This window comes from Buteo buteo, chromosome 2, assembly GCF_964188355.1.
Source record: "Buteo buteo chromosome 2, bButBut1.hap1.1, whole genome shotgun sequence".
NCBI lineage: Eukaryota > Metazoa > Chordata > Aves > Accipitriformes > Accipitridae > Buteo > Buteo buteo.
The window spans coordinates 60,370,334-60,388,955 of NC_134172.1; the positions used below are offsets into that span (position 1 = coordinate 60,370,334).

Here is an 18,622-nt window from a genome sequence, read left to right on the forward strand (position 1 = left end):
TATTATTTAGTTCCTTTGCCATTTCCTTTGAATCTAAGTTACTGTTGAGCATTTTTCAGTTCCTTCAGGTTCACATTAACATTGCATTTTCCTTCAAAATTTGCATACAGATTGGTCAGATAACACAAAGACTTAGCAGGTGGTGATAAATTACAGTTTATAGGTTTAGGCCCATTAAAAAAAACCAACCAAACAAACAAACAAAAAACCAAATTATTCCCTCCCTCTCCCACCCCAAGTCTCTGGGTGAAGCAGCAGCAACAGTAAGGGCATCTTAATCTGCCCAAGCACAGAAGTTAATTTTTCAGGAAGAGTAGATTCCTGCAATCCAACTGGCAGTATTTCAACCAAGGGTGTCTGAAAAAGGCATTTGCAGGTGTCCACTCTGCGCTCCCTTCTGTTCTATGCCTTGGATACCAACAGAAGTGACCTCCCCAGTAGTGTACCCCATTCTCCTCATCAAGCAGCTGTAAGGATGGCAATACAAGAAATAGTATTGTTACATTTCTAGCCTAAAGGGCTACTGTCAGATCTAGTAAAATTTCTTGAACACGTAGGTGCAGAAATGCTAATGAGAGGTGAATCACTCATGCAGAAATACTCATGTATGTTCAAAACGCTCTAAGTGAAGTGTGTTCTCCTTAAAAATCATGATAGAAATTAGAGTATTTCATCTCTGGTGCTTCTGTTAACATGAGGAATTCTCATTTAAATTGAGTGAAGGGCTTTTACCACACATTTCTGTATGGTGGATGCAACTCGTTCCCATATGGAAGCCATCTGTTTTCTCTCTCTCCTATACCAGTTTCTATGCTGAACACCTCAAGATCTGACTTACAGAAGCCTTCAGAAGCCCTGTAGGTTTCACCAAGAAAGACATTTTGAGCTAAAATTTTAAGAGACATGTCCCACTCACTTGCCTTTTAAGGTTTATTGTATTTTTGTGCTGTAGCGAACTAACACCCCAGAACATGAAACCCAAGTACTTCTGAAAGCACTGATCCTTTTGTCTCAGACAAGCAATTTCTTTGGAAAAATTAAAATATATCTTGAGACTATCATTAACAAGCTATTACCAACTAATCATTTAAAACACATTTTTATGAAAAAAAGCACAGTGGTAGTTCAAAGTTAAATTACTGTATTTTTAATCACTTGAAGCAGGTTAGGTATTTTTCCACAGCATTCATTTCCCCCCATGACAGCATATTTTAACGACACTAGAAGACAGAAGTTAGACTTTTAATTATAAACTGAATTTTCAGGATACCCTGAAATCATGTTTATTTTTGTGTTTCAATACTTCTACTACAAGGTCCATCAAACACTACCAGGAGAGGTCCTTAACAATATTATTAAATCACTTAGAGGATTTTTACTTTTTAACTATTTCCACACTGTCTGAGGAGTTTTTTATTTATAATATAAAGAACTCTAATGAGACCAAGAAGATTAAAAAAGAGACACAGGTGCTATTTTAAAGAATTAGGCCAACTAATAAAAATATCTCCATTTAACTTAGATGTTTTGAAACACAGCTGGCTGGCTGCATTGTTTTTAATTGTCTTTATTTTTAAGCTAGAGAGATACCACAGAGAGATAACTCGCCTTATAATTACTGTGTAAGGAAGACAGTAAGTAAAACTTAAGAGTATTTCCCTGCAGGTTGCAATGGCAACTGATACAAAGAATGGTCCATACTGATAAAGAAATGCATCATCTGGGTTTAATATTAAGACCATTATAATGTACAATTGGTATAATTACCGCTCATCTGTAGTATAAGTTGGGAGTTAGAAACCCTGAGTTCTGATTTCATTTATTCCATGTCAAGGAATTCATTTTTAAATTGGCATTTACTGCCTACATTTTTCAAAGAGGAAGGCAACCCATTTGAGAGCATCCAGACACCAGTGGTCTAATTGCCTTGGATGAGAACTAAAGACTGTGAGGTCTGAAGCCACAGCTCGATAGCACCCAATCTGTTGGTTTCTCAGCTTCCCCAGTACTTTTTTTTTTTTGTATTAGTAATGAGGCTAGCGGTGAAGAGCATGCATTACATGGTCCAACATGTATACCAGCAGAGCAGCTATCCTGCATGATCAGCCCTGCTAAATTTTAGCGTGGGAGTTAAATCCTCTCCATACCTTTCTGCCACACCAGAGTACTTGATGGCCAAGATTCACAGCCAGAAACACAATTCAAAAGAACAGGAAAGCCAGGATAGTTGTTGCTACCCACAGTAACAAAGAACTGAACATACTGAAAAAGAGTCGCCTTTACCTAAGGGGATATTGGATGCCTTGCAGGCATATTGCTAGGCAAGAAGCCAGAGACATAAAGCTAGGGCCAAGTGAAATTCATTCAGTGACAAGGTTAGAGGCCATTCACTGAACATTTCTTTGGAGAAGCTGTGTCTTAAGCGCTTCCAAGGTCTTCTCCAAAGCCAACTCTTGCATACATTTGGACAAAAAAGATTTCAGTGTCCCTTCATTACTAAGGTATTAACACTCAAATAACTTAACTTGGTCTGCATAAAATACTGAGTACTGATACAATTTAGAACTCATGTGCTGAAAAGTTCAACTGTTTAAGGATTCAGAACACAATAAATCTTACAGACCTTTTATAGAGGCCCCGTTAAACACCTAAAAAGGAACAAACACCAACCAGCTCAAAAATTAACTTGCTAATTAAAGTTGAAACTGCTAGTAAGGAAAAAACTCCCTGCTGAAATTCCCAGCTTTCCTTGCCAAATTTTTATCAGATGGGGGCTCATTACCCCTACCCTTCTCCTCCTTTCAGGCATCTAGCCTTCAGTAGTGTTTTGAACCTGTAACATTAAGACATTTTTCCTTTAACTGATTAAAAAGGAGATTCCTTTTATTCACAATCCACAACTTTACAACATCTGAAAAAAGACTGAACAATCATATCCTCTAGTTTTTGCCCCAGTCTCTGAGGTCTTGTTCCCCATTGCTTTAGCCTGTCACTTAACAAACTGCAGGTTCCTTGCACTGCTCTGAAAACTTCCAGGTTTGCAGATGCCCACAGAATTGCAACTAAGAGCACTGAAGGTCAATACTTGGCACAGCGGAACAGAAGGAGATGATCATGAGCTTCAGTAACTAATACTGCAGCAGTCTGTAAGCAGCTCTCCTCTGTAAGTTCTCCCTCAACTAAGTGATAAAAAAATAAAGAACACAGAGGAAGGCAACAGGATGGCTCCCCGCTACCCATCATCAAGAGATTATTCAGACCTTGATTTCCCACCATCTGGCAAAGCCTCCCAAGAGGAAGCTCATTTAATCTTGAATCTCTCGGTTTGTTAGTATACCTTTACTAGCTACAATTAGGAAGTGTTTGTTTCCAGAAAAGGGGGTGCAAAGAACAGTGGAAATAAGAAGATGGGTTTCTTTGCCTCATTCTACGTTGGAAATTTTCACTGTCCCAAACTTGAAAGCATTCAACTACATCTAAGCCAGCATCTGGAACTCAGATTTTGAGTCATATACTCTGAGTTTTGCATTCTCATTTTGAAAAGCTACAGTGAGTCTTCGTAAGACTGCACAGCCAGAAAAACTTCTGCTGTCAGAAAGCTTCCAGAAAAATTACATTTCTCCAACAACAGCTTTCAATGCTTCACAACTGCTTTGTTTTTGACAAGAAGTCAGCTAAAACTGTTATCTTACTGAAGATATCATTACAGTTCAGATCTGGTCAGGACTACAAGACCCTCTGCACTGCCAGACTTCTGCAGCCATCATTAGTCAGGGCTTTAGTTTTGCACATCACTCAAGAAAGTCCAAATGCTAATATTAGTATTACCACAAACATCACAGGTAATGATGCAACAGCAGATAAAAAAGGGCAAGTCACCTCACCCATTTAGTGCTCAAGGAGTAAATGATAGCAGCTGAAACAAGAGCCATTAAACTTTGCCCACCCATGTTTAATCTCAGCTAAGTCACCAGCTCAGCACCAAGGGGAGAGTACTACCTTCTTAACCACTAGCATTGATTCCTCCAACAGGATACGGTTTTCCTCTTTCCCTATCTTAACCACTGGTACAGTGGAAATAAACAAGTTGTACAACTAGATCAGCTACCACGTATCTCTGCTGCCTTGGGCACACTACCACAACTTTCAGCCTACGTTAAGACTCAGTGTTTGGGTGGGAACAGAAAACCAAACTCACTTCTCTGCAGCAGTGCCATGTTACACTAGCCTAAAACAGGCATTAAACCAAGATCACAGCTACCTGCCTACTGCCAAAATGGTAGGTTGAAGTTCCATGTCTTGCCTAGAGCACGCCTGCATTTATTTTTTCATGCTAACACTTCTGTGATCCCATGATATGAAAGGTTCAGGGAGCTCAATTGATAGAAAGAAAAATAATCTTGAGGAAGAAAAAACAGGCAGTTCCTGTGAGTTGAGCTCTATGAACTGACTCACTGTTGGGTCAAAGAGGCACTGCTGCAAGGGTGGGGAGAGCAGCAGAATTGCCTCCTTTCAAGCAGCTGGCCGACAGATTCACCCAGCAACTGTACCATTGCGGATGAGCTCAGGCTTCCCTCCTATCAGTTCTGGTAAGTGTACAGCTAGGGAACAAGCCAGATCAGCTCACATATCCAGATGAAAACTACTCTACCATAAGGTTAACTTTCCATTACATCAGCAAGCTCATCTAACCACACCAGTATATGAACATTAGAGGTAACACAAAGAACAAGAGAAAAACACACATTCAAGACAGTGTTCTTCAGCTGCAATCCAGTTATACCAGCATAAGCTATGAAATCACATGATAAGGTTCTCAAAGAACAAAAAGGAAAGCAGAGGATACTGTTTGAAAATACTAAAAATACTAAATTTGGGCATACTAAAATTTCCTGCAAACTGTGAAAGAATTACACATACATGAGATTAAAACACTCCAACTGGCCAACACTGGACAAGGTTTGATTTAAGCTTTATGTTAACATTAACTTAAGCATTCTTGGCAATTTTGACTACCTCAGTCAAGTTTCATTGTATTTGAAGTTGAACTTGAATCATTACATGAATGGTCTTTTAATGTATGAGATATAAAAAGAGGTGATATTTCTTACATTATTCTTCTAATAATCTGCCTGCCTATAATACAGTGATAACCACCAGCACCAGTACCAACATTCATGCCATCTTACATTTTTCTCAGCATCAACTGCAATGACCTACAATGCTTTTTCAGACAAATGTCACACCAGAAATTCTGTCATCAATGACTTCAGCTGCCTTTCTGAAAGGTCTCTTTGTAATAACATTACTGTATGATAGACTGATTTCTATATATAAGAAGACTATTTTGATTGGAATTTGATAAACTGCTACTTTGTAGCTCAAAACTCACCAACAACATTGAAGAGCATGCCTTGCATATCTAGTTTGCATTTCTCTTTTTCTGGTCATTGTTCCTGTCATGCTTTACCCCAAAGGACTGGAAAAAGCTTAGTATGTGATATTCTTTCCTTTGAGAGCATGCTTCTAAGACCACTGTCACCCCTTGGACTTTTCTGTGGTCAAATGAAAGACAAGTCTAAAGTCAATTTTTTTTTTCTTCAGGTCTCACATCTTTTGTATGATGCAATCTTTCCATTTAAAAAGCTCTATTTTAAAAAATGCTGACACCAAAACTAGGTGCTGTATCTTAATATTGATTCCCCTAAAGCTACAGTGGGTCAAAGGAGGGAGAAATCTCCCTAATATTTTAATCAAGCCTCCCCCTGCTTCTAAGTCCTAACATTTTTACTATTCAGGTTAAAAAAACCCAAACAAAAAGCACACAACCATTAAGTGTAAAATGGGAAAAAAAGCAATTAAGAACCCTACATCTTGAGATGTGATTTTCAATATTGACAAAAAAAAAATTTCTAAATCTTCTGTGCTACTAAGAAATAATTCAGTTCTATTTTAGAATTCAGAACTATTTATTTTATTTTAGTTGCTTAAGTGCTTCTGAATGTAACACCCATAGTGTTATTGTTCTGTAACACTACTTCCAAAATTATTTGCAAATGCATTCTGAACTATCATTGCGTTAAATGATAGAAAACTGGCATGAAAATGGCCACACAAAGAGCCATTTGAAAATAAGATACAGAGCTAGAGCCACTGAAGAAGAGATTCCTCGTAAGTGGCTTTAAGAAGGGCTACCAGGCAGTGCAGCAGCACTGCCCGTCCAGACACTGAAGTTGGCTCACGACTGGCAGGTTTCTGCAAGACATTTAGAAGCACGGAACAGCACTGATGCACAAGAAGCAGAAGTAAGATTAAGTGGTTTTTGTGGGAAGGAAGTCCAGGATGTACATAAGAACAAGGTTTAGTCAGGAGTGTGTTTTACATACCTCTAGTTCAAACTCTGTCATAAGGCAAGTGGATACATATGGTCTTCTGAAGCAGTTATGAGCCTACTGGTTACTTTTTGATTTTTAATGTAACACGAAGAACATCATAACTTACACAGCCATGCTCATGCAGTGCAGCAAATAGCTGGTTTTGCAAGGCAGCTGCATTAAACTAAAGCAGAAGGCAAAACTGTAAGTTATGTAAGTAAATATTGATTTGATTCTTTCCTCTGAAAAAAAAAAAACAAACCACCAAACCAAAAAAAAAAAAACCCCAAAACACCAACCACAAATAGAAAAGAGCTACCCGATGACTTTACAGAGCTATCACGATGTGACCATTAAACCTGGCTGGAAAAAAGTTCAGTTTGACTCATCCTTGACATAAATGAAACTCACTCCGGCACGGTGAGCAGGAAGTCACTGGTTTCTGTGAACTCAGATTCTAGCCCTTGCAGTTGAGAAATGTCTTCACCTATGCCACCATCCCCACCTCAGTAAGACATCTATCTATAAACATCGGTTCAAGACATTCAAACTCTCCTAGGGAATAGTTTGTGACCACCTACAGTTTAACACTACCCCAAATATGAATTACTAATTTAAACGAGACTTAACTAAACTACTTAAATGGTGACTAAATGCCATTCTAATTACAGAGAACACATTTGCAATTAACTAGCTTATTTCAGGAGCTAGAGCACCAACTTACAGAAAACAGAACGTCGCTCATACATACGCATCTCTGGTCTAGACAGGTTAAGTGAATAGTCTGGCAATAAATTAAAGCTAAAAATGTATGTCACACTACAGTTCTGAGTAGAAACCTCTCTCCTACACCTTCTCCGAGGCAAATTCTCCTTCACTGACTTTGCGTTTTAAGGTTTTGAATCTGTAGCCATTGTACTTTATAACTATTTGTTGCCTTAATGGGTATTTTATGATAGTATTAAAAACACCACCACAGCAGCATTGAGCTACTAGAACTGAAGAAAATAAAGTACAAGAAGTATGAGCCTGACCCATGGAAGAGAGTAATGAAAGACCACTAAGTTGACAGCCAGTTAAAGAAAAAAAGAAGATAGTTCTACTGTGCGCGTTTAGACATTTTATGCAAAAAAGATATTGTATTTTAGCTTACAAAGACAAATCTAATCCTTTATTCCTGCATAAGATAAACAACCAAGTTTTTATCCATATATACACAAACACGCATTTGTTTGTGACACTGAGTATACATCTGAAGCACCATTTTAACTGAGACTAGTCGCTTGTCCTTGTGGGTAAACTGAAGGAAATGCTGTTACTATCAGCACACAGACTGATATGCACAGTCCTGGGTGCATTTGCTTCAATTTCAGAATGACTAAGTAGCAACCCTTTCTTCTTCCATAGTAGCAAATGCAGAACAGGTAGGTGATGTTCTTGCATTTCAATTCAGGTTTCAACACAGACGAGGCAGTAATTGACCTTTAAAGCAATGGCTTTTTGAAACCTGCTCTTCTAAGTAAAATTTCTGTTCATTGCTTTTTGTTATTCACCTGTCAGCTTAAAAAAAAAAATAAATGCAGTCATCCAAATCCAGGACGAAATAATGCTCTTATGTTCACAAGTCACCAACCAAAGATGCTAGTAATCTCACAGAGCAAACAAGACACAAACATTACAAACTAAGCAGGTATCAAGTGAAAGATGTTAAACACTACACAAAAACACATCTTCCCCAATTTCCTAACACTTCAGCAGGCAAAAACTTTAAAATATATGTAGACAGAATTACAAAGGAGAAATACTTTACAATAGTATTAGTTTGATATCTCAGTGGAAGTTCTGGTCAGAAATTAAGCTATCACTTAGCACTGAAAAGCTACTACTACAACAAAATCTTGCACAAGAAGGTATGGTCTACCTTTTAGCCAAGATATACAGCAGTGGTCCATCTAACTTTCATGGGAGCTGAGCCTGCATATTCTCACAAGCTGACATTTTTTTTGGTCCTGATATTAATACAGTTCATAGGTCTTTCTACATACAGAAACATTTCTTTTACTGAACATAACCTAAAGCCACTGTCAGTCAGAGGGAGGCTCCAATAGCCAAGAAAAAACATTCAGCAATTGGGTACTTCTGACAGTCTTCTGTTCACTGATTTTTCATCTGCAGGAGGCGGCACACAAATGGCACGCAGAAGATTCTTGAACGTTGTCTTTCACAGAATTACATTTGCACATAACTGGTTCAGTGTGAAGTCAACAACTTCACACTAAAATAAGTTTAGCTGCTTTTCCTTAAGTTGCCCATTAAAAAACTTTGTACATAATCACGCCTTTTCCCAGTCACCCTCCTGAAACACTAAGCAACCCTCCAATTTATTCTGCAGGACTGGCTGGCTAAACGAGGGGAGCACACAGAAACTGCTCATAAAGCATTTCATACAGATTTCCGGGGCAGTCGCTCGTAAATTGTAATTTTTAATTTTTTTTTTTTTCCCCCCGTTTTGGTTTGAGAACGTCCGGCTGAGGGCCTGGCACCGCTGCAGAGGCAAGAGTCGGCCGGGGCAGCGCGAGGAGAGGGGAAGGCACGGACCGGGCCCCCCCGCGGAGGCGGCGACCAGCCCCGCGCACGCCAAATAAAAGCCAGACCCGAACGGCATAAAGCCCTCCGAAAAAGCCCTCAGGGATTAAAAAAAAAAAAAAAAAAAAAAAAAAAAAAAAAAAAGAAGACAGCTACGGAGGCGGGCAGGCGGCTGGCTGGGAAGGGTGCCCTCGGCCCTCTCCCGCTGCCACACACGCACCCACCCCCCTCCTCCTCTTTCTCCTTCTTCTTCCTCCTCCTCCTCCCCCCGCCGCCGTGATTTCAGTCCCACCCGCTCCTCTCCCGCATATTTGAAAGCTGCTTTAATTCCTGCAGCGAATTCCTCCCTCCCAAATTTGGGCGCAAAAGGAGAAAAGGGGAGGAGGGACGGGGGGGGGGGGGGGGGAAGGGGAGAAAGCGAGGGAGAAGAAATATCTCCGGCATTTTCGCCGCCTGGCTCCCCGGCTCGGCGCAGGCATTATACAATTTCGGCGAGGCAGGAAGTGAATGCGGGGGGGGGGGGGGGGACAGGCGGCGGCGAGGGGGGCTGGAGCCGCATCTGAGGAGGAGGAAGGCGGGGGGCAGCGAGAGGGACGGGGGGCCCCGCGGCGGGGCCGCCGTTCCGCCCGGCAGCCGGTCCCCGCCAGCGGGATGGGGGTTCTCGGAGGTGCCCGCTGTCCCGTTCTCCCCCCCACACCCGCTCCTCCCGGGCTGCCTCCCAGCCCACCCATCATGGAGACCCCACGGCCGCAGGCTCCCGCCTCGGACTGTCAACGGCCCTCCCGCGCCTCGGCCCCGGGCTGGAGACTCACCCATGGCGCTGGCCGGCGGCGGTGGTGCCTCTGCCGCTGCTGACGCTGGGCTCCGGCTGGCTGCCCTCCCTTCCCCTCCCTCCCTCCCTCCCTCAGCCGCCGCGGCACCGAGCGGGCCGCCCCCTCCTCCCCGCGCGCCTCCCGCCAGCCAACCCGGCGGCCGCCGCGGCGATTCTTCAACGCCCCCTACGCCGATTCCGCCGAGGGGCCGCGGCTCTTCCGCACAGCGCCTACGCGCGCCCGCTCTGCTGGCCGGACGGACGGACTTAGCGGCTCGGCTCGGCGCGGCTCGGCTCCGCTCCACCCCGCTGCCGCTGCCTGCTGCTCCTCCTCCTTCTCCCTCGCCGCCTCCGCCCCGCTCCTCACACGCTCGCTCCCTGCCCGCCTCCCCGAGCACGCAGCGGCGGTGGCTTCCGGCTCGGCCCCCCCTGCTCGGCGTGGGGCTCGCCGCGGTTCCCACGTCTTTACCCCCGCCACTCCCCTCCCAGCGCAGCCCAGCCCGGGATCTGACTTATTTTCTCCCGCTCCGTATCAGAGGAAAAAAAGGACCGCTCGGCGGCCATTTTGAAACCGGGCACGCTCAGGAGCGCGAAAGCCCCACAGCAGCCGCCGGGGCTTTGCCCGAAACAAAGATGGCCGCCGACTTCGATGGGCTGAACGAGGCGGCTACAACGCCCCTTCCTTTCCGCGGGGCTATTCTCGGAACATCGCTAGTCCTACGCGCCTTGCGGATCCCAATGAACGCTACGGCGCTTTACGCTCCCTCCGCCCGCCCTCTCACACAGTTGGCGTGCGAGAGGCCGGCAGGACAGGGGGACTGGGGCCCAGCGGCGGACTCTGGGCCGCCTCTAGCCCGGGGGCGCTGCGGCGAGGGCCCGCCAGCCGCCCTTGTCCCCAGGGAGCGCTCGGGCTGCAGCACTGCGGCAGGCGGTCAGGCGTCCGTCCCTCTGCCTCCCCCTTACGCCCGGCTGAGCGGGCCCCGCCGTGGCGGGTTGACGCCGGGCTCTCCCCCCGCCGCGGCTCCGGCGTGCCCGCCCCGGAATGAGGCCTTTGGGTTCCGTTCATAGCCGCTGCCTCATTCACGGAACCGCTGCCCGTCGCGGGTGCCGGCCCCCGCGGCCAAGACGCCAGTCCGCCCCCGGCAGGGCGAGGGGACCGGGCCCTTCTCCCCGCAGGACGCCGGGGGCTTTCTGCCTGGCCTTCTCTGGCGAGGTGTGGGCTCTGCCGGGCAGCCGCTGCCGAGGCGGTCGTTTTCCCACCGTCAGAGTCGCAAATGGGCCCAAAGCCTGATCTTTCTTGCCATCGGCATGTGCTAGTTTGGTGCCCAAGTCCCCCAATAAGGCATGAGAATTCATTAAAAAAAAAAAATAAATTTGAACACAGCTGTTGGCAGGCGCCAGATAAAATCCTTCTAGGAGGCCCAAGAGGTGCTTCCACGCCCTGGGAATTACACTGACAAGCTTTGCCATCCCCAAGATACTGAACTGGTTCCTCTGAAACGCTGCTGTGAGCCAGGGCAAACCTCTGTTGAGGTAAAGAAGTGACACTGGAAAACGATGGACTCCAAGAGAGGTGGAAAAATGACTTTTGCCTTTCCTATTCCAGTACAGCTCTCAACGTTGTATTTCCTCTTTATGTTTGGGACAGGTATCTTTGGAGCCTTTTAAACTCTGGGATATTTTATGCCCAAACTGAAATACTGGAGACCTGTATTTATGATGTGTGATTTGAAACCTAACATACTTTATTTTGTGTTAGGGATTTCCGAGTACGGTCTGTTCCTTGCCTTTTCTTTCGCACAAGGCACAGTACACTTCCCTAGTAGGGAAAGGTACGTGGCAAACAGGGAAAAATATGTAAATTTGTTGTGCCTATGATATAACTTGTTTCTGCCATTATTAAAAGTACATTTTAAGAGCTTGCCCTGGTACTAGAAGGATGAAAATAGCAACTTTCAATAATGCAGTATTTTTGTAGGTAGAGTCCTGGCAAGGCAGACAGGAGGAACAATGAAGACGCAAAGATTGTCCTTGTTTCTTACATGTTTCCATCCAATTCTTTCTTGTCTAATGTCTGATTTTCTTTTTTTGGGGTGCATTTGATGAACAAATATGTTTTATGACAACAAGGAAAACACATCATCTTTTCAGAAAGGTATGCAGCCCTGCACAATGTGGTTCAGCACTGTTTAAGAACTGGAATTGTTACAATGTACTGTGGTTCTTGGATGCCCAAGGGAAAGAGATTTTTATTATCTTTGGTCACAGGACTGCCAAATGTTATGTCATAAATCTGTGTCTGTCACAATGGATGAGGTAAGAAATAACCTTTTTTTTCATTCTGGTTGGTTTAGGTGGTAATGTCCATGGCAATGAAATATAGCTACATTGCTTTCGTGGTTATTTGAATACCAAAAAGAGACATTTTACACCGCAGAAGTTGTTCACTGAATACAAAATATGGTCCCCACAGCTCTCCCATAAAAATACATTGTGGGAAAACAAACAATATGAATCATACTTGTTTTCTGTCTTGTAGTAAGGGCTTCAAATTGCCCAAAACCATTTACTTTTGTTTTCAGATATTCAATGTTGAGAAAATAGTATGTGACTGATGGGGATATCTTCGAAAAGGAAATGATGCTTTTTTAAGTAATTTCCTTTTAAGTAAGACACTACTTTGTGGATTGATCATTGGAAAAACACAAGTGAGCTTGCAGCTTTGAAATCTAACTGCAAAACTGGTACAGCCTTAATGAGGAAGCAAGATGCAAGCTAGTGGGTTTTATGTGAGGTTAATGTCCTATTTTTCTGTGTTGTGAATACCGGGGGGGGGAATTCTCTTTCCATACAGTAATTTACAGGGTTAGGAAGATTCTGTAAAATTGTGTTCATTTTGAGAAGAAAGAAAGCAAATGCAAATGGGTCCCTGAGGTTTGAAGAATGCTGTGTTCTGTGTACAATATAATAAATCCAAACTTTTCCATTCCTGTAGCAATCTGCTGTTCTTCTTTCAAAGAGAAAAGACTTCACTAACTCTGTCACTAAACTTTAAAAAACTGAACTCAAGAAGTAAATTTCAAGACTCTTTAGATTCTATTTATTTGATTCTTTTGAAAGAAGATACAATTTTGTGACTACTTTTTGTGAAATTAATAAAAAGCTTTGCAAACTCAAATATAGAAGGCTACCTGCCGTAACTCAGAACCCATCTGTCTCCTTGTCTTCAGATACAGAAACAAAATCCACTCACCTTATTTACAAAGTCTGCTAACTAGGGCTGCCACCAGGTTGGTTCCCAACCAGCCTAGCCAGTTTCAGTGTCTTCTTGCCGGTGAGACATATGAAGACTATTTTGTTTTCATTTTTTTTTTAATGCAAGAAGACGTGACTCACTAGGTGAATTTGCACATAGCATTAGCTCCAGCATGGAATGTGGTGGAATTACTGCGCTTGTACCCTGTTGACTTGCTTCTGGATGGCAACTCCAATAACTCCTGGGTTTGTAGGGCACATGGTACGTCTCCAGACCGAATTGCACTTGCTCAGTTGGTCCAATGTATGCAGCATCCTTTTGAGCTGCTGTGCAAGCGTAACAGATCTTTGCATACCAAGCAACCCCTTGCCAAAACAACCAGTTTCATTATACCAACTGGCTGAAGTCCTTAACTCCCATTCTTGTAAACAGTCTAGCTCTTGCAAGATAGGAGGCTGAGGATGCTCAACACTGAATAATAAGCGCAGTATCCTTCTTCAAACCTACCCTTAAATCTTAGCTTTGCAGTAATGCCAACCAGCATCTGGACCACTCTTTGACCACTGCTTGTCATGCTGACCAGAAACGTCTCCTGTCCTTGTACTTTGTTGCCTCTTTGACATCTGTTGCCCTTTACATTGGATGATCTTTTTGTAAATGCTGCCATTTTGCTTTGTTTGCTAGTACAAGAAACGGCCCAACACCATGGTAATACAAATGCTAACAATAGTATGAGGCATCTGATGTCACATCTCATTGGGCCCTGATGTCTTGTCCATAAACCCTTTCCTATTTTGAGACATACCGAGTCAGTAGGGCCACTTGTCTGAATAAAGGTTTCCAGAATCAGGCCTGTATTTGTGGCGCTTTTCTGTATGCAGAGGAGGGCTGTCATGAAACAGAAAACCCTTGCAAACTCACAAGCAGCACAGTAACCAACTATACTAACTATTGTTGCTGCTGCCATCACGGCTGTTGTCTTTGGCTGCCACCTACAACATTATTCTACTAATATGCAAATGAAGCAACATAAAATGTATACCTCTTGGCCCGCTTTTAAGTCTCACAATTTGCTGTTTAAAAAAATGCTCTGCAAGAATAAGAGCGAGCTATATTCATCAGCAAAGGCTTATAAAATGCTGTAAAAGTTATGAACACAGGCTTCTATTGAACAATTGCTATGGGAAAAATACAGCATCTCTTGTTTTGTAGTGTGTTTACTGTATCGTCCTGGTATACATCCATTACTTCAATTATCTAAAGAAAGAGGCTTTGATAGATTACGACCCAATGATGTGATCCTTGTGAGAGGCACACACATGCACTTATTGTTTAAGGTAGAAAATGGTTGCTTTGTGCAGTTATAGTTGTGTAGCAGGGAATATAGATCAGTAGAAGCAGGAAGGCAGCCTAACCCTTAGTCATGTACTCATACCAATAACAACTACTTCCTTAAGTGAGGTGAGACAACCTTCATGGTAGTTTAGTTTCCTTCATCCTGGTGAGGGACTTGTGGCTTGGGCAACAGCAGATTTCCAGTAATGTTAAACTATTTGAAAAACGCACCATCTAATATGTTATTTGTACAACATTCACAGACGCAAGCTGGTGAGCTGACAGATTGAAAGATATATTTCCTACGCGAGGCTGTTGCAGCCTTAAGCAAAGGGCCCTCTCGACCTTCTGCCCCTCCACTTGCAGGCAGCAGCAGCGGCTGCTTGGATGACCAGGAGCAAGGTGATTGTGTGCAGCATGCGTCCTGTAATTCCAGTTCTCCGTTTGTTTATTTGTTAATAAGTAAACCCCGCTGGGGTTGGGCAGGTCTCAGTAAATCCTTAAGAGGCTTTCTATATACCCAGATGTGTAATCATTAATAACCAGTGCAGCAGCCAAACATTTACTGATGAACCATTGTGTCTGAGCAGAGCCCGGTGGGCATAAAGGGTCTGCTCATACTGCCGCCACTGCAAGAGCAGGGCCTTCGGAGAGTCGGGCTTACTGCCTGTTTACATTAGCAAGCGCTTCCTAGCATAGCGTAAGGTACTGCCATCACACTTTGCATATTACATTAGGAAAAAAAATACTTTGACATGTAATGCAATGTGGCATTTCATTACTTTTTTTTATTTAAGGAAAGGAGTTATGCCCTCCAAAAGAAAAATAATTTCTCTTAAAGTGAATTCATGAGCTTAAAATGTAAATGTTAGATTTTTTTTTTAATTCCAGAAATAAAATATTATAGAGTAAATTATAGTAAAATATTACAGAATGAAAACAGATTAATTCTGTATGTGCACTAGTCAGCTCTTTATTCTCTTCACTCATATCGGAACATTGTTTCTCCAAAGTAAAGTCAATGACGGGTACTGATAGGAAAGAACTACTGTGTACCCTGTGCCACTGCAGTCCCAGCAGTCCAGCTTTGTATTTTCCAGTTGTCCCCTTTTGATTAAAGGACACCTACATCACCCTAGGAACATTGCATCAGGCTTTGCCCTTGCAAACGCTAAAGCGATAGTATGCCTAGTACTTGACATTAGACTTGAGGTAGCAGTATGCCACATCAAGGCCTTAGGTACAAATGTTGAACAACTGAAGTGTTGCAGATTGTGCTACTTATTGGCTTTTTAATCACTTTGTCACTTTGTTCCGTTTCCTTTACCTGTGAAAATGTGACTTTAGCTTCTGACATGGTTACTGGGCTACCTACAATCCGGAGTCCTCTCCAAACTCATCCCAAAGCAACGAGTCTCTCCCTTCGTACTGCAAGTCGGACCAGCCTGGACCCTGCTCCCTCTGGGTGAGCAGGGCCTGAGTCCACTGCTGCACTTACTCTTCTGACCTGCACGTGACTGAGCTCCCAGATCCACCCTTTGAGGCTGCACCTGGCAATTAAATGAGTCAATTAAGCAAAATGGATTGCTTATCACAACCATCAGGAGCACAGCACTTCACAGAGGAGGACTTGAACTTCCACACCTGTCTAATCTACCATGCATACACATGTAACTCACCCAAGGTAGTCAGACCATCCTTCCTGTTTTTGTGACCAGCTGCTTTGTGTGAATAAAATTATTGGTGCTTCAGCACTAGAACATCCACCCTACGCTTCTTGAAAGTCACTTTTCAGCTATTCAATTGCACTTCTCAATTTCAGATATTCAATGTGCTTTTGATCTTTAGGTTCCAGCCTAAAAACAGTTGTGGAACCCTTGGGCTAGAATCAATGAATACAATCTTTACAGTTCACTGCTTGGCTTTATCTCCTGCTTTTGTCAGAGGATGGCTTATTTGTACCTGTCTTTTGGACTTTGGTGATAGTTTATCTAGCGGCAGCCATTAAGCTGAACACACCTATGTATGTAGTTCCAGTTAGTCCAATAGAGCTACTCACTTGTCCCTTGCAACAAAAGGTGATATTAAACACTTACCAATGAGTAAAAAGCAAAATCAATTTTTTCTTAAGCTATGTGTAAGGACCGGTGTCTGTTTACACATGGAATTGACTGAAGCCTACTGCCACTGATGACAGTGGGAATTTTGCAATTGGTTTTAAGGGTTATACAATCTCCTACAGTCAAATCTGTCTATTATCAAAAAAATCCTCAAAACTGTGTTTTCTAAGAAAACCACGAACAGCTAAATTATGAATGTAACAGCATAGAAATACCCAAAACACATTAGATTTCAATCCAGTTATTTAAGTTATAGGTGCCTAATGTGGAAAAAATTGAAAACTGAAACGTAGATCAAGGAAAACACTGAAACTTAATTCAGATTACTTTTTCATATTTGTATTCTGAATTACATCATGCTGAACTTCTTTTTTACGTAAGGAGAACAGTACTTAGTGATTTTGCTATGATGACTGAGCAATACTAGAAATAGAGCACAGTTCTGAAAGAATCTGTTATGTAGACGTTTGGGATTCATAATGGAAGATAATGGTCTTTTTGATGATGAATCCACTATATAAGCCAAGAATATTTCAAGAGCTTGTTTCAAAGTAGATCCATTAGTATAACCCAGGACATACCCTCAGTCTTCCAGATAAAAGTTCTTGTATTGTTGTACTAACAGAAAGTTAAGAGTGTTAGAGAGTTTTTGAAGAAATAATGTGCTTGTTACAGAGCCAAACTGCAGGCTCAGTTCTTTCAGTGTATACATTTTCAAGCAAAATACATAATCTGTGTTAGTGTAGAAAAATTGGGGTTGGGGGTTATTTGCATAATATCATGGATATGTTTTATGAAATGACAGTTTTTTCCCACTTCTGGATCATGGGGTCATTAAATGTCCTTTTTGGACTAACTAGCAATGTGGACTCTTCCTACCCAGGGTGTTCCTAAGCTCCTTGCCCACATTTCTTCTTCTCTGTTTTCCTAATGGTCTAATGTAGTGCCCAATGTTCTGTAAAAACTGTGGTTAAAACCTGTGGTTGAATATACGTGACATGTACTGTTTGGTTATACATTGATAGCACTTTTTGATAGCTGATCGTGTGCTCTGTAGAGTGCATGGGAACACCTCTGTTATATAATAAGCTAAATAAAACCACACTTTTTTATACATGGAATGCCTGGTTGCATGACTTCATGTTTTAGGAATACATGAGTATTTGTAATGTCCATGCCTGTTTTCAGATATTACTCATCTTCACCAAAAAAACTGTGATAGAAATAGTCTGTTGGACATGACACTCAGTTACAGACTAGTTGCTGTGTGTTCTTATTTCTTTGAAATACCTAGCTGAAGAATTGAATGTTACTGAAAGGGTTCAGTTGTGTAGAAAGCAAATATTTGCCTATGTTATCCTTCCTTAAAAAGAGTTTTGACTACTTTTATTGCAAAAAGAATCATAGTATTTGTTCTACCTGTAGCATATTATTCCATGGCTCATGCAGTTACTGTTGTGGTGATTAGTTGGTCCAAAAATTCCATTTGTTTAATTCCAATTTGTGAGCCAGTGATCTCCCATTTTATATCAATCTATTTCTTCATGTTTTTCTAGTTTATTGTATTTATCTCAACTATTTAAAATGTCTGCAAATATCCCCATGGTAATGGAATTCACTTGGCAGCAACATATAGTTATATGAATCATAACTAGACAGTAAATAAATGGTTTAAGGCATAACTAAATACCAAATGGGAGTTGATATGTTTGGTAACAGCAGAAGGTGTTTATTGTGAATATACCTCAACACCATCAATATTCTTTCCTGGAAAACCCTAGTTCTAGAAAAAGTTGGTTTGGGCACATTTAAGACTTTGGTCCTGATGTTTTGGGAGATGTCCCCCAAAAGAAACTCTCTCCCCATGGATGGGTGGATCACCCCACAACTCTGTTGTGGCTGCGTCCAGAGAGCAAAGGTGGCTGTTGTAATTCTATATGAAAGAATTGGGGATGATCGAATTTTTATGATTATGGATCTATTAGTACTATGGGCTGTCCATAGCAGGTAAATGGGGAAGGTTCTTAGCTTGAGGCCATGACTTTGGCAGAAAGCAGGCTAAAGCAGCATTTATGGACCTTCAAAAGATCTACTGTATGTGCATGTAACTTCCAATGAATAAACAAGTGGCTGTCTTTTT

General features: G+C 42.4%; 1 protein-coding gene across 1 annotated transcript in view; it reads right to left on the reverse strand.

Annotated features, from left to right (window-relative positions):
• Positions 1-9,844, reverse strand: part of SEPTIN7 (septin 7) — an 82,024-nt gene extending 72,180 nt beyond the window's left edge. Inside the window, exon 1 of the mRNA XM_075056907.1 lies at positions 9,773-9,844. The gene's annotated coding sequence lies outside the window, so the exon portion shown is untranslated. The remainder of the gene's footprint in view (positions 1-9,772) is intronic.
• Between the last annotated feature and the right edge of the window lie 8,778 nt (positions 9,845-18,622).